Below are 16,537 nucleotides of genomic sequence, written 5' to 3'. Positions count from 1 at the left end.
GTGGGCCGGGCCTCTGGGGGACGCGGCAGGCATAGTGAGACTGCGGCAGGAAGTCAAAGACTGGTGCGTGTGGGGTGCCCTGATCCCTTCTGGGTGGGACCCTGAAGAGGGCCCAGGGAGGAGGGAGAGGAAACACCCCCACCAGACAGGGACCCGCCGTCTAGTGTCGTCCCCGATACCACCGTGACCTGTGGGTTCTCTACTGGTAGAGGCCAGAGCTGGGGTTGGTCTCCATCACTGGGCCACTGATGCACAGGCATGTTGGCAACTCTGGGCCATGGGCACACTCGGGTCCTGAGACCAGGCTCCTCAGAGAGCAAGACACGGCTCTGGGCAGATGGCCGGCCTGCACGTGGGCACCATGAGGCCCGAGGCGAGACCGCTGAGTGCCAGTGTGCGGCTCTGCCTCAGACTTCTGGGGGGTCAGACCCCCCACAACCCTCCCAAGGCCACAGACACGTCCTAAGGGGGCGAGACCACAGGACAAGCGGTCAACGCTGCAGGGCCTGGGCTGGCGGGGGGAAGGCCTGTCAACGTTCTGTCCCAGGGGAGGGCATGGGACCCATGGGCTTACAACAGGCACGGCGACGGTGGCCCTGGCAGCCCCACGGGGACATGCCGACTTGTTTCCTGCCCCGGGGATGACCGGCGGTGGTAAATACCAGGACTGGAAAACCAGCACAGAGCCTCTGATTTTACCCTGTTAAGCAGAGCTCACGGAACACCGGCCTGTACGTGACCTCTGCAAGCTCGGAAGCGACAGTCGTAAATAACTTAGGCTCGCTTAGACTGTTCTGCGCAAACCTGTAAGACACGGTTCCGGGGAAGCCACGGGCAGGAGGGTGGATGTCATCTGCAACACCTCTTGAGTCCGTCTCAGGGAAGCGGCTCATTCTAGCAGCTCTGTGGCCAGGGAACCAATGCCAGGCCCTCGTCTGCAGCTGACCCAAGTCCTCGAGGTGTCTTTCAGGGCAAAGCGAGAGACTAGTAAAGCAGCTTCTTCTTTTTCTTTTTTTAAAATATAGATCTATTTTAAGTTTATTTACTTTGAGAGAGTGAGCTGGCAAGCAAGGAGGACAGGGGCAGAGAGGGAGTGGGAGAGAGAATCCCAAGTAGGCTCCACACTGGCAGCACGGAGCTGGACGTAGGGCTCAAACTCATAAACCAGGAGATTGGGGCCTGAACCGAAACCAAAAGTCACATGCTTAGCCCACTGAGCCACCCAGGCGCCCAATAGTAAAGCAGTTTCTGAACGTCAAGCAAAGTCAGGGTAGTTGTCTAAAACAGACAAATCTGCCGAGCTGCAGGTGATCCCATCTCGGGAAGGCCCGTGGAGGGGAGCCTGTGATACATGGTGGGTGCAGGGGAGGCCTGCCATGTCACTGGCTCAGGCTGCCCACTGTCCCATTTTGCACCGGCCCCACAGGCCCCCCTGGCTGTCAGAGCTGTCTCCCCTCCAGCGGACGCTTACTCTGAGACGAGGTCAAGTAACTTTGCCCGGTCACCTGTGGAGTGAAGGGGCATCTCAGAGCTGGCCCAGCACCATCCTCCCCGCCAGGGCCAGCAGCCAAGGCCAGACCCAGGGGACAAGTCCTCGGGGGAGGGTCCTGCCGTGCTGAGACCCCCTGCGTGCGGTTCACATCACCTCATCCCTGCTGAGAGATGGAACGTGGGCAGGTGCCACCTACTGGCTCAGGCCTCCCGCTACCAGACAGGACTGGAGGGTGCCAGTGGCCTGGATGTGTGGCCACCAAGTGTGGGGACAGGCACAGCAGCTTGCATACAGTGGGGCCTAGGTCTGCCACTTGCGCAGGCTCAGGATACTTTGGCGTGCGGCTGGTTCTGGTCTGACTGCACCTACAGGCTGCGTGGGGTCACTGCTTGATGAGGCTCGCGTCATTTGGGGGGGGGGTCCCACCCAGTGCATCATCAGCAAGTCTATTGGTCTGCACCCCCAGAGACACGCACCATAAAGGGGGGGGATGTATGCATTGGGCCACCGGGCCATCTGGGCATCTGGCGCGTAGGGGCACAGGCTGCTCTGAGGGCTGGCCGTGCTGCAGCGACTGCTGGCCTGACCCCAGTTCCAGCCAACAGGGGTGGTGGCACCACAGCAGCAGTGTGGATGCAGGCACGCGGACAGGGCTGGGGCTGAATGGAGGGCCCCTTGCGCTCTATGCTTAGCAGCTGACACCCCCCACACAGCTCCTGAAGCAGGCACAGACCGCTGTCCCTGCACCGGGAGCCACCCCACGCGGTGACAGTGGCCTGATGGCCAAGTCAACAAGGTGTGGCTCTGGTAATTGCGGTGCCAGGTGATCGCACCCACCACTGAAGGTGGTGTTATGCCAGAGGCCTTTTAGAAACAGCTTCAGGGCCCAGTTCTTCCTCCCAGAGCAAAAGGAGGAGACACCTCAGGGGACATCACTCTGCTCCCTCCCCCCGCAGGCCTCACCCCAAAGGCGAGGATGTCTAGCAGCCAGGGCAGCTCCCCAAGCAGCATGTGGACAGTGGCCTGGAGGCAGAGGACGCAGGTCTCCAAAGCCCAGCTGACAGACAGATGGTGTCCATGACTACGTAGAGGGGGCAGTGAGGGCAAACTGAGGCTGTGCACCGTGTGAGGGGTGCCCTACACAAACTGTCCACGCCAGAGAAGAGTCTGGGGGCAGAGAAGGCTGTCGTTGTGCCCCTGCAAGATTCTCTGGCCACACGCATGGTATGTGTCAAGGCCGCAACGCATCAGGGAGCCATTCAGAGAGAAGCCAGGCCCACGCAATGGGGATGGAGCCCACACAGGCTGTCTGCTGCCCTGGGGCCATGTGGAGAGGGGGTGGTCACAGGTCGGGCCAGCCGGGCAGTTGCATCTGGTGCTGTGCAGGCGGGTGTTCACAAGGGTGTGGGTGGGGGGGCAGCTCACAGGCCAGTCCCCACCAAATGCGGAGGTGCAGGGTGGGCGCAGAATCCCTAGGAGGGGAAGAGTCAGCACAGGCGCCTGGTGTTCTGCGACCATCCAGGATGCCGTTACACCCTCTATCTGCAGCAAGTCGTGGCATCCAGGAAGCCATCTGGTCCTCCTGAGGACTCCCGAGTGCAGGAACTGTGGCCAAAGCCCCACAAAGCTGCCTGGGGAGGAGACCTAAGACCCAAGGGTGGATGTGATGCTAACCATTTACCGGTCTCATGACCACAGACACCCCTCAGCCACAGGCACACGGTGGAAGGCAGCGGGAGGCACAGCACTCGGGGCGACAGTGGCTGCCAGCCTCCCAGTGTCCTGGCACTGTCCTGAGTCAGTCACTTGTAGCACTACTTTATGAACGTGCTCAGGGCCCTTATTGCCTCTAGGACCCACCCAGCTCTCCAGCCTGGTAGAGGTACCTGTCACCTACTTTACATCCAGGGTGAAACCACACAGTGAGCACAGGCAGAACCCCCAGGATAATGCCGTCCTGGTGCATCCTGGTGATCAGCTACAAAACCCTAGTGGTTATAAAATAAACACTACCCTTAATGGAAAAGGCCAACGGTTGCACCACATACTGGAAGGCTTCACCAGGACGGAGTTCCTGAAGCTCACGTCCACGCCTGTCTCGCCATCGCTGATCCAGGACCATGTCTTCGCTGGTCCCCGGGCGTCGGCATCAAAGCCCGAGCATCTCTGGGGATCCAGCCAGGCGGCAAACCTGGTCCCTGCGAACAGTCACGCCGGCTCACCGACCAACGCCGCCCACGGTCCCCCAGAGGGGTCCGAACGGGCCGGGGCTGAGAGACCGGCTCTCCCTGGGAGCACTTGTTAGGAACACAGTGTCCTCAGCGCCTCACCGCTTCCCGGCCTCCGATCCGCCAGGCACAGAACCTGAGGGCAAACAGATGTGCCTTGAGCACTTTCCCCGGGCCCAAGGCGGCTGCTCATCTAAACCTCTACAAACATAAAAACAATTTTTCGCTCAGAGGCCGTACAAAACCCTGCTCTTTTGGGACGAAGAGGAGGGACGAAAGCTGGAGGCGGAAGGGGACGCCAAATGTCTGTGGTCCTGCCTTCGCTGCGGAGGCTTCGCTGAGCGCCCCGGCTGCCCAGAATGGGGGTCTCGGTCTGTGTCCCCGCGGCCACCCAGGATCTGCCCCGGAAGGCCGGCCGGGCCCCATCCTCGCCGTGCGGGTGCGCCCTCCAGGCTCTCGGGGGACCGCCTGGCACGGGCCCGACTTCCCTGCAGCCTCCCACCCCACCGAACCAAACCCACCGGTCGCCAACTTTCCACCCGCCCGGGTACTTCCGCCTTGGGAGGTCGCTTCCTGTTAAGTGCCGGAAGGGGCGGGTCACCGGAGCGTGGGGGAGGAGTCTAGAGCTACGGCTCGCAAGACGCAAGCAACCCGGAGCACGGCGGCGACGGCGGCGGCCTGGAACGAAGGCCGGGCGAGGTGTCAGGGGTCCGACTTTCGGATTTTTTCCCGCTGGAGCCGCGTTTCCAACGTGCAATTCCTCGGCCGGAAGGGTTTTCCAGGCCTGTGTTAACCCTAACTCGACCAGTGGATGAGCGAGTTGGGCTGTGGAACCCCGCGTAAACCCGAGCGTTGTTAGAGACAGAAGACGGCGCCTGGCAAGGACTCCACTCAGGTCCCCTCAGGTCTCCTCCCGTCTCTTTTCCAGCATCTCCTCATTCAGGTCCCTCCCTCGCCCGCCTCCGGTCTCCTCTCCAGCATCTCATCACTCAGGATCCCCCCAGGTGCCCCCTCGGCGTGTCCCCACTCGGGTCTCCCCCCCCCCCCCCCCCCCCCGCCCAGGTCTCCTCACCAGCGTCTCCCCCTAGGCTCCTTGCCCTGGGTCACCACCCTCAGCCCTCCCCACCCCATATTGTCCCTTTGCAAAGCAGCGGAAGCTCTTCCAGGCTAAAGGAGTGTTGTATACATCTGAGCAGGCTACGTAGTTACTGTTCAAAAGGAATCTTCGGAAGGTCTGTTAGAGCTTGACATCAGGGGCTGAGGTGTACAAAAGTCCCAGGCTGGAAAGATGGGTGACAGTAGGCAAAGGTGGTCTTCCAGTGGGACTTGGTCCAAGGACTTCAGGCTCTGTCCCCAGTGGCGTCGTGGCTCTGGACCCTGACGAGGAAAGGCGTGATGGCAGGTTTGTAGGCGAGTGGGGAGGGGTGGCCTGGAGACAGATCGCAGCCTAGTTGAGGCACAGGAAGAGAGCTGTGACGTCTGGCATTCCCGCGAAGCTTGGTGTCCCACGTCTGTTCTGGCCCCACCGCTGTCTGTGCCACATTTGTGCTACTGGGTCGATACGGTGTCGGTTGCCCAGGGTGGCCCTACCACTGCCCTATCCTGCTGGGCCTCTGAGTTCCGGCCTTAAGACTGCTTCTCATCCCTTCCTGTTGGCCGTGTGCTCGTGCATTCCCTCCTTGCCTCCCCGAGCCCTCTGGACCCGGGCCTGCGTGCGGTGTGGGGTGTGCAGGTGGGAACCTTGTCTAGCCGGTTGCAAACAAACCAGCGGCAGCACACTCTGCGGAACCTGGAGGACCCCCAGTAGAACCTTGGGCCAAGGTTCCGCGGGGCTGGACGTTGCGGGGAAGACCTTGTCAGGACAGAATTTGATTATACATCTAACAGCACCCCAAAAAGGCACTAGTCAGGATCTTTCCATGACACCCATTTACCTTGGAAAACAGAAGCCCGGTGCCTCTGCGCGGCGGATGGAATAAGGCACCAGGCGGCCGCATCATCCGTCAGCAGGCTGGGCCCTGTGCGCGCCCCGGTCCGGTCCTCGCCGCTAGGTGGCGCCGCAGGCGCGCGTGAGTGCCATCCCTGGTTCCCAGTCTCAGGACCCCTTAACTATCTTCCAACGTTGTTGAACTTCGGTCATGTGGTGCTGTATAGGGAGGGGTATATACTGTGTTAGAAGTGGAAACAAATTTGTTGCGCATACTTTTTTTTTTTTTTTTTTTACTTAAAACAAACAATGATAGGAGCTCCTGGACGGCTCAGTTGGTTAAGTGTCCGACTTCAGCTCAGGTCATGGTCTCAAGGTTCCCAAGTTTGAGCCTCACATCGGGCTCTGCACTGACAGTGCGGAGCCTGCCTGGTATTCTCCCCCTCTCTCTATCTGTAAATAAATAAATAAATAAATAAATAAACTTAAAACAAAAAACGATAATAAAACCCACTACACACGAGCACTCCTTTTTAAGAAAAAGCAGTATTTTACCCAAACAAATTTACAGGTATGTTTTACATTTAGGCCGATCCCTTGAAGGCAGAGTTGTGCTCTCCACTCTCCTTTTGCCCTCGTCCCTACCAACATCACCATCGGGTAGCCTCTGGAGCGCGCTGCTGGGCCCTTTCAAGAGAACGGGTGTGAAAGGCCGTTCTTGGGGCGCTCGGTGGCTCAGTGAGACATCTGACTTTGGCTCAGCTCATGACCTGGCCGTTCGTGAGTTTGAGCCCCGCAGAGCCCCGCACGGGGCTCTCTGCAGGCAGCGCAGATCCCGCTTGGGATCCTCTGTCCCCCTGTCTCTCTGCCCTTCCCTCACTCATGCTGTTTCTCTCAAGAATAAATAAACATTAAAAAAAAAAAAACCAGGCAAGTTCTTAGCAGTCCCCACAGCCCTGCAACTACCTTGAGAAGCAGACACAGCTGTCAGCTGCCTCGTGTCCTTTTTGGTATCCTGTCTACATTGATTTGCTGCATTTTCATTTGATTTATTTATTTATTTTATTTCCTTTTATTTATTTTTTTGTTAAAGAGCAGGAGGACCAGACGTAAAATATTTAATATGCTTTTATGGGGAGAAATGAACTTGAAGCAGTCTGATTTGTAATAAAGGTTACTCTGCACATTAAGGAGCTGCCCCTTTCACTCCTGCCGAGGCCCGGATTATTTGAGATTCCCAGAAGTCACCGTCTCAAGAAACCCCGAGAAGGATGGCAAGTTGAGTGGGGCTCTTGTGGGAGTGGCCCCCAAGTATCGCAGAGACTTACTGGGGGGACCATGCATATGTCTGTGTCAGGGACTTTGCAGATCAGTCGCGAAGGGCAAGGGCCTTGTTCGTTTTGGGGGTCTGTGGAAAGACTGAGCTGGTGTGGTTCTGGGAGTCTTTCTAGTTTTTAAAAATAGTAGACTTCCCTTTTTTTTTTTCTTCCTTTGGAGGGGGCAGCATGTGCACATACACGAGCTGGGGAGGGGCAGAGAGAGAGAATCCTAGGCAGGTTCTGTGTTCAGTGTGGAGCCCGATGCGGGGCTCGATCTCATGAACCATGAGGTCATGACCTGGGCTGAAATCAAGAGTCAGGCACTTAACCGACTGAGCCCCTCAAGCGCCCCCAGACTTCCTTTTTTAGAGAAGTTTTAGGTTTCCAAGAAAACAGAGCAGAAAGGACAGAGCTCCCCTGTGCTTGTCGGCCCGTGCAGAAGGTCCTGCTGATGACCTCTCGCATCAGTGTGGTTTGCCTGTCACAGTTACTGAGCTGTCCCTGGCACAGTGTTGCAGACTGAGGCTGGCACTCTAAGCACATGTCCTGAGCTGTTACCTGGTACCCTCTGTCCTGGGACCCAATGGCGTTTGATCATCCTGTCCCCTTGGGCTCCTCTGAGCTGGGACAATAGCGATAATGTCTCAGACTTTTCTTAGTTTCGATGGCCTTGACCATCTGAGGTGTGTCGGTCAGGAATTTTTTTGGATGCTTCTCACTTGGGGTCTGTTAGCTGTTTTTTTCTCATGGGTAGGTGGGGACATGGCAACTGCTTCTCGCACCATGACCTTTGTGTAGGTCCCATTTCCCTCCCTTGAGACGGAGACTCAAGGGGACTGGGGAACAGAGTGGAGAGAGAGAGGGAGGTGGGGCCGAGCGTGTGAAGGGATAGCAGCCCTTGGCTGGGGGAGCCCGTGGTGTCCCAGAAGCGGCAACCAGAAAGCAGAGCCAAGGGAAATGGGGGCCCGACGTTCTTGAACACCTGGTGAGAGCAGCCGGTGGGAGCACCTGGCGGGAGCACCTGGCAGGGAGCACTTAGCAGGGAGGGGCCTCAGGGGGGAGCAGAGGGTCCGCTTTGGCCAGGAGCTGTTCGGTCGCTGGCGGCCGGGCTCTGCCCAGGGAGCATGCGTCTTCCAGCTTCAGCCCGTGGGTCTGCAGGGATCCCTCGGGCACCCTGGCCAGCCTTCCGGCTCCCTGTCGGGCCTGCTCCTCAGGTCAGCTAACGGGGCGGGGGGGGGGGGGGGGCGTGTGTTCAGGACGGCGTCTCTCACCATCTCCTTTTGTTTTTTCTGGGGGCTTCACTGTGGCGATGGGAGTTTCTTAGGGCTTCGAGGTGCCGCTTTTATCTGTGTTACCCTTTAGCACCCAGGTGAGGCTTTGAGGCCCCCGATTCTGCTGGTGTAGCCAATACGTGGAGGGCGGCTCGGGCCGGGAAAGGCAGCCCTGCGCCCAGCCCAGGCTGCTTGTGGGTGACCTGCTTCTGCTGAGAGCTGGGCTCCACGGGGAGCCGGTGGGGGTGGAAAGTCACGTGGGTGTGTGCACAGCCGGACGCAGTGGCGTGCATAGGAGCCTGGAAGGGTCAGGCTGGACTGGGTAGGGGGGAAGGTGCTGAAGGACCAGAAGCCATTCTGGGACGTCCCCTTCACCCTCCCAGTGCTTTGGTGGGGGAGCCGCCTGGAGCCCCATGGCCGTCTGGATCTGACACATCGCTGCTCTGGTGACACCTGCTTTGTGGTGAAGGTTGCTTCCTGCTTTAAAAAAGTACGTCTGGGGCGCCTGGGTGGCGCAGTCGGTTAAGTGGCCGACTTCAGCCAGGTCACGATCTCGCGTCTGTGAGTTCGAGCCCCGCGTCGGGCTCTGTGCTGACAGCTCGGAGCCTGGAACCTGTTTCCAATTCTGTGTCTCCCTCTCTCTCTGCCCCTCCCCCGTTCATGCTCTGTGTCTCTCTGTCCCAAAAATAAATAAAAAACATTGAAAAAAAAAAATTAAAAAAAAAAAAAAAAAAAAAAGTACGTCTGGCTCCAGTCAGCCCTGATGTGCCTTGAGCTGAGTAACAGTCTAGGTTGGCTTTTGATGTTCTCAGCGAGCTTCTGGACACTGGCTGGTGGACGGACGACAGCTTTCCACACCTCTCTGCAGGACCCGTGACTGAGGCAGCCGTGCGTGGAGCTGGCAAGGTGTGACTGCTGGTTCTGGCTGCTTCTGGTGAGAGCGTTTCTTGGCCCTTCACCCGTAGCTTCTTCCAGACCCTCGGCCTGTCTGCTCTTCTCAGCCTGGAGCCCCCGAGTTGTGACATCGTCTAGCATTTAAAGCAGAAACAGAACCAACTCTGCTCCCCAGGAATTGAACTTTTGTGGCTTGTCTTCAGAAAAGCAAACCACATGCTGAGTTGGACTCATGTGGGCTGCTTTAGCTGTGGGTGAATAGCCAGAGCTTCCCCCCTTCCTTCTTCCCCAGTGGGGGCTGGCGGAGCTTTTGCTGTACGTTACCCAGGCCACCCCATTTTACTGCCGAAGAGCTCAGAGTTCTCTGTGTCAAAAACAGAGAAGTAAGAGAAAGAGAAGCAGGACGGCTCCCTGCTAACCAGGCACCCGTGAGCCTTCCGGGCCCTGGGAGGTAGGCTCGCAAATGTTCTGGTGTCTCGGGGACAGGTCTGGTGTTTATTGTGGAGAAAGACTGCCAGGTTCGCACTGTGGTGTTGTCCTTTCCTAGGCGTATGGCTTTAGTTTCTGGATGCCCTGGTTGCTTCATTTGTGAACTGGGGTTAATGATCTCTACTCCCGAGGGTGCCAAGATGAGATACAGTTAGCTTAAGATAAGATAAGATAACAGACAGTTAGCTTAACCATAGGTTGATGGTTAGTGCCACGGAAGCGTCAGCCTGAGACGATGCGAGTGGTGATGTTGGTGACGACAGCGATGCTGGTGGTGATGATGGGCCTCACAGCCTTGGCTGCACCCTGTCTGGGAGCTACTGCTAACGGCCAGGACACAGCCTGAGGATTCTGACCCCCACCTCTTAAGCCCAGAGGACCCGTTCTAGCTCTCTTCTTTCCGACCACTTGAGGAGAATGTATTCTTCTTATTCCAACTGGAAGAAACGCTTCTTATTCCAACTGGAAGAAGGGCAGACCCTTCAACTTGTGTTATTGTCACAGCAATCGATCAGGTGCCCTGAACACAACCGTGGTTTGGCTGAAAGAGTCAACCGTGGGGCGGCGGGGTGCTGGCCATAGAGGAGAAGGGCAGCGGACACGAGCACAGTGCTTATCTAAGCCGCTCAGTACTGTCCGTATCACCAGGGCTCCAGGAAGCGATTAGCTGAATGGTTTCCGTCAGAGGATGTTTTTGTGACCTCTCCTTACTCAGGGCGGCCCGGACCGTGAGGCCCTGGCCTGGCTGGCGGAACACGGGAGGCTGTGGCATATCCGGCCCCTTCTCCTTCCTAAGCTCTGTCACTGGCTTCCTGGAGCGAGGACCTGACGTGGTCCCTCTCCTCTGCTCCACAGTGGGCTCTGGGCTGCCGCGGGGGCCACACTCTTCTCCTGGCTCCTTCTGCATTGGGTGTTCTAAACATCCTCACTCGGGAGATCGAGTGGCTCTTAAAAGATCTGCCGTGGGCCGGTCTTAGAGGAAAGAACAGACAGAGTCCACACAGCAGTGACTCCCGTTGGCCCAGGAGGACTGGTTATAGCTGGGTGATGGGGCGAATGCGTCATGGTTAGAGGCCTTGAAGGGAGCGGGAGATGGCACTCCAAAATATACCACCTCGGCCTGAGGGTTATTTTGAGCTGAAGATAATTGAGACTCAGACGCAGAAAGAATCCTTGTCGGAGCCTCCCCTATCTGACTACCAGAAGCAACTTCTGGGAAATCAGGCTGCCACCAAGTCCTTCTTTAGGGCAGGTCTACTCCCAAAGGGGATCCCACGGATAAACCTATCCCAAGTCTCTTCTCCGGGGGTTTTATGGCCCTGAAAGGGCCAAAGAGGCCACTTACACCTGTAGAGACAAGTGGTGTCACAAACTTCCTTACATCTCACTTATTTTCCTGAAACACATTTGTCTTTCCTAAAGAAGTCTATTTGTTCCAATTTTAAGAAGGATCTTTCTCCCCTCTCCCTCTCCCCTACCAACTTAGATATATAAACATCTAATTGAAACTACTGAACCGACTATTTGTCTTGGCTCCCATGGGCGCGTGACTAAACTATTTTCTTTTGTTAATCCGTTGCTTGTCAGTTTAATTCACAGGCCCCACGCACATAACATAAGAGGGGCTCCTGCAGCCTTCTTGACAGAGGCTCCCCAACTTGGCCAGTCATGGGGGTGGGGTGAGGGAATGCGGGTGGAAGGGGGTGGGGGATGGGTGCCGGGACCGAGGACCCCTACACCCTCCATCTTCCTTTCTTTCTTGTATGTGTGACATCACGCTCACAAAACTCAGCAGAATGAGTGGAAAGATCAAGATCGCTCATCATGTCCTTGGCAGACTTGTCACGTTGTGAAGGTGAGTGGGAGAAGAAGGCCCGGTCGAAGGCAGGCGGGGGCCCCCGTGGAGCAGGCCAGGATACGCGCCTCTCCAGGGTGGGTGGCTCATCGCAGTCTCGGGTGGCTAGTGGATATTGGAAAATTCCACAAAATGTTTAGTTTTCCCCGGTGTTTTGTTTCAATCGGGTTCAAAATGTCCCACGTGAGAAACGAAAGGGGGATTGGCCCCACGGCCCCACCGCACCCCGCGTGTGTCATCTGCATGGTGCTCGGAGAGAACTGGGAGCCCTTCACTGCCTGGGCCAGGGGGACACCAGGGGCTCAGCCAGCTCCAGCACGCTTCTGGCATCAGGACAACCTGGACGGGGCGGCACTGTGTAGAGCGGCCCTCGGAACCCCGGCCCGGACGGGGCTGTGCTCACGTGGCCGGGGGTGTTTACCATCCCGGGCTTCACTGCTAGCTTGCACGTGTGAGCGGTCACACCCATATTTCCACGCAGGGACGGAGAAACATGGTTTCTCTGTTTTGGGTAGCTCCTTTTAAATCATGCAGTGTGTCAGGGAGAGACACTTTGGAACGTCAGAAATTTGAAATGCAAAGTGCTGTAACATGGCTCTTAGCGCCTCGTGTGCTGAGAGCATGTCTGTTGAGAGTTACGTGGGCCCGGCTTTTGTGGCAATGAATCCCAGTAGTCTGTTTGTCGCAGGCAGAAAACTGAAGGAACACGGAGCCCACAGCGCGGGGAGCGGCAGGGCTGGTGGCACGACCTTGAAGCGGGAGAAGGCGTCTTTTGCGTTCGGGACTTGTCACTATTTTAAGCATAACGGTGACATCTGGTATCGCTACATGTTGTCTCTTTCAAGCGGTAACCATTTTTCCCTCTGAATGAAGGCAGCGTCTGGTTCCGAAAGCCTTTTCCAGAATTTCTGGTTGCCACGGGCTTTCGTTTGGATGGTTTGGACGGGTTACGTCACTCTGGCTCAAGCCGTCCGCCTGGCCTCTGGGTCACTGCTTACGCTCTGTGCTAGCTGGGATCCGTTTCCTCCTGGGAGAAAATAAGATCTACTGGATGATACCGTCCCTTGATCCAAGATCCTTAACTAGGGATCACCCAGGAGACAGGCAAAAAGCTGAGCCGGCCCCTCCTGCCTGTTTCCAAGCAGTGAGCGAGGCTGCTGCACCATGTCTGGCCCATCGTCCTGCAGGGTGGGCTGTGCCGGCAGGCCCTGCGAGCCTCCCCACCGAGCACGGGGGACCCCCCCTGCGCCCAGACCGTGGGACGCCCAGAGCCTCCTCCGTTCGGGGGCTCGAGAAAGACCAGCGGAAACAAAAGGCCCACTTTAAAAAACGCACAAAGGGCTTAACGGACATTTCCCGAAAGGAGAGACACAGACGGCCAGCGGGCCCCCGAAAAAAACTCCTCGCAGAACGTGGCTCACAGCCACCCCGAGGTACCGTTTCACACCCACTGTGGTGATGACGAGAAAACAAAACGCGAAATAACGAGTTCTGGCGGGACGGGAAACGGTGCGGCCGCTGTGGAAAACGGCGTGGTGGCTCCTCAGCAGGTGGAACGTGGAGTCACCGTATGGCCCGCGATCCCGCTCCCGGGTGCACGTCCAAGGCCGCCGAGAGCAGGGGTCTGCACGGATCGCCGTACACCCAGGCTCGTAGCAGGTCTATTCACAGCAGCCAAAGGTTCAGACGACCTGAGTGTCTCTAGATGGACAGATGGCTGGGCACACGTGCCCTGTCCACGCAGGCGAGGGGAGAGGGTGGCTGTGGAGGCGGAGCCCAGGACCGGCCTTTCTCTGCAAGGTCTCCGGGGCCAAGAGCTGCCAGCTGGCATCTCGGAGGAGACCCCCCCCCCCCCCCCCCCAGGCCAGGAGGAGGCTCGGGGGCATAAACACAAGCACGTCTTGGCCTCGTGTTCAGTGACAGGGTGTTCAGGGAGCCGCAGGACAGTCTGAAGGCTTCACATGAGGCAGTTCTCCGGGCAGGATGCGGGGCTGCTGGGGCCCTTCCCAGCAGGATCCCCGGAGAACTCCAAGTTCGGTCTCTACATTTTCATTAAGAGCTTCCACCCGGGAGAATGATGGATTAGATTTTGCTGTTGGAAAGAAGCCAGATAAAATTAGATGCCTCTTGGCTCCCCACCACCCGCCCCTTGCCCCTGTTCTTTTCTGAAAGCTTTACTTTTCTCTCTCGGTTCCTGGCAGGAAGGAACCGAGCGGGTACGGTCGCTTCCTTGAGCCTCCCTGCCTTAATTTCAAGTGTGATTTTGCTATCGCTCTAATTTTCTTCTGTTCTGGAACAGCTTTGGGCCTTGGGCTCTGCATTGGGGGGGTGTGTGTGCGTGTGGTTTCTGTTTTCTTTTCAGTAAGCTTGTTAGAATTTATAGCTGGAAACGGAGGGAATACTCTGCCTCACAAAAGAAATTCATCTGATTCCTCAAGTCTTGTCTCTTCTCTCCAAGTTCTCGTTCTTGGCCAAGCTAACCTGCCGTCTCATCCACCTAAATAGAATCGGGTTTGCCTCCCAGCCAGCCACTTTGTAGCAAAGCTGGGTTCTGACGGTCTGCTGTCTTCTGTTACCGTGCGCCGACAGTGGATTTCAAGAAGAGCTGTTGTGTTTTCCCAGTGCAGGAAAGGAAAGACTAGGGTTCCATCTGTCCAGAGGAGCTGAGAGCACATGGTTGGCAAACCTCCAGGGACAGACTGTGAGGCGGTCGCAGGTTGCAGAGGGCGCGGGCGTGGGTGCCATTCACGTGGGTGTTGTTTTCTTGAAGTCGAACCCCGTGGAATTCAGCAGAGACCTCGAGCGGATTTGAACAGCCTCAGCCCCCACGTCCCGGGTCTCAAATTTACGTGTGGGAGGAGCCGCCCCGGCAGAGCTGCCTGCCCGCCATGCAGCCGAGTACCTGCTCCCGCAACCTGACCAGAACATTCCCCTTGTGCGTGCAGGCAGCCCACGCTCAGGGGCACGCCATGGTCCGAAGGGCCGGTCATCTGGAACCCGGCGTTCCCAGCGCCGAGAGCCTCACGGGTCTCTCCGGGCCTTTTTCTGGGCCGCCAGTGTGGACATGGCAGACACACAGACGCACAGACACGGCCTGAGAGGGTCTTCCTTCCAGCCCTGCCCTGAGTTCCCGCGCTGTCCTGCAGGGGCACCCCGGGCAGCTGAAAGCAGCTTAATGGACAGTTTTGTTGGTTTGGTGATGCCATCTCATGACGACATTACCCAAATCCCTTGGAACATTTTTGGGACTGTGGATTCAGGGGCCTGGACCAAGGGACTCGGCAAGGGAGGTGTGATCTGCCTGCTGCCCCTCGGGCTCGGAACCGGACCTCAGAGCCACCGTTGGGTCACGGCGGCCATTCCCATGGCTGTGCTGGTGCCCCCTGGGCCAGCAGTGGCTGTGTGCAATTTTGTCAGTCGTTTTGTTCTTTAAAAAAGATTTTTTTTTAATCTTTATTTTGAGAGAGAGACAGAGTGTGAGCAGGGGAGGGGCAGAGAGAGGGGGAGACACAGAATCCAAGGCAGGCTCCAAGCCCCGAGCTGTCAGCGCGGAGCCCGACGCAGGGCTCGAACCCACACACTGTGAGATCATGACCTGGGCCAAAGTCGGACACCGAACCGACTGAGCCACCCAGGCGCCCTTCGTCGGTCGTTTCTGACTCGCCATTGGTGCCGGCCGCAGCGAGGAGGAGCCGGGGTGCCCGCCACGTGCCGCTGGACACCGCGGCCTCCGTGCCCCGGAAGTGTGGCTGGCCCGCAGCGAGGGGCTTCGGGGCGGAGACCCACCTGACGGGGAGACTTGGCACAGATCGCGAGACGGCAGGTGAATAACGCGCTATATGCGTTATGTGGCCGGGTAGTAGTGTTTTAGACCGATCCGGTTAAATGTATCATTCACATTAACTCTGTGTTTCCTTTTCCTTTTACGATATGGGCAGCTCCTGGAAAACTCAACAGCCAAGGGGCGCTCGGCTGGCTCTGTCAGAGGATCGTGCGGCTTTTGATCACGGGGTTGTGAGTTCCAGCCCCACGCTGGGTGTAGAGATTATTATTTAAAAAAAAATTTTTTTAATGTTTTTATTTATTTTTGAGAACAGAGGGAGACAGAGTGTGAGCAGGGGAGGGGCAGAGAGAGGGGGAGACACAGAATCCGAAGGAGGCTCCAGGCTCCGAGCTGTCAGCACAGAGCCCGACGTGGGGCTCGAACCCATGGAGTGTGAGATCACGACCTGAGCCGAAGTCGGACGCTCAACCGACGGAGCCACCCAGGTGCCCCTAGAGATTATTTAATAAAATCTTAAAAAAAAAAAGGTGAGTCTGTGGCTCATATGGTATTTCTTTGGATGGAGCTGTGCCACAGCCGCCTTCTCAGAACACACGTGCACGGACACGCACGCAAATGAGCACACGCCATCACACGCAAACACGGGCATGTGTATGTGCGCGCAGATGTGGATGCGACACGGTGCATGGTGCGTGAGTGCACACAAGCACGGGCACACGCACGTGAGTCCTGCTCAGGACGCAGCTGGATTCCGGCCGACGCTGGGCGCCGGGGGCCTCGAGGCTCCTGGAGGGGCGGGGAAGTAACAGGCCTGAGGTCACAACGGGGAACGGGGCCATCCCCTGTCCCGAGTGCATCAGTCACATGTCCTAAGGACGCTGTCCTGCAGGGCGTGCCACGAGTGTGGGAACCTCGGGCCGTGACGGCGGGAAGGACGTCAGACACACCGGCCTCTCTCCGCTCCATCTTTCTCTGCCACCACCGGTCTGTGATTCTAAACGAATTGATTTTTCACGGTTTCTTCTGTTTTAAAAAACGAGGCGAGGGGCGCCTGGGTGGCGCAGTCGGTTAAGCGTCCGACTTCAGCCAGGTCACGATCTCGCGGTCTGTGAGTTCGAGCCCCGCGTCAGGCTCTGGGCTGATGGCTCGGAGCCTGGAGCCTGTTTCCAATTCTGTGTGTCTCCCTCTCTCTCTGCCCCTTCCCCGTTCATGCTCTGTCTCTCTCTGTCCCAAAAATAAATAAAAAACATTGAAAAAAAATTAAAAAAAAAAAAAACG

This window comes from Neofelis nebulosa, chromosome 18 (genome assembly GCF_028018385.1).
Source record: "Neofelis nebulosa isolate mNeoNeb1 chromosome 18, mNeoNeb1.pri, whole genome shotgun sequence".
NCBI classification, from domain to species: domain Eukaryota; kingdom Metazoa; phylum Chordata; class Mammalia; order Carnivora; family Felidae; genus Neofelis; species Neofelis nebulosa.
The sequence above is the reverse complement of the archived record's forward strand: the minus strand, read 5'-3'. Positions refer to the sequence as shown.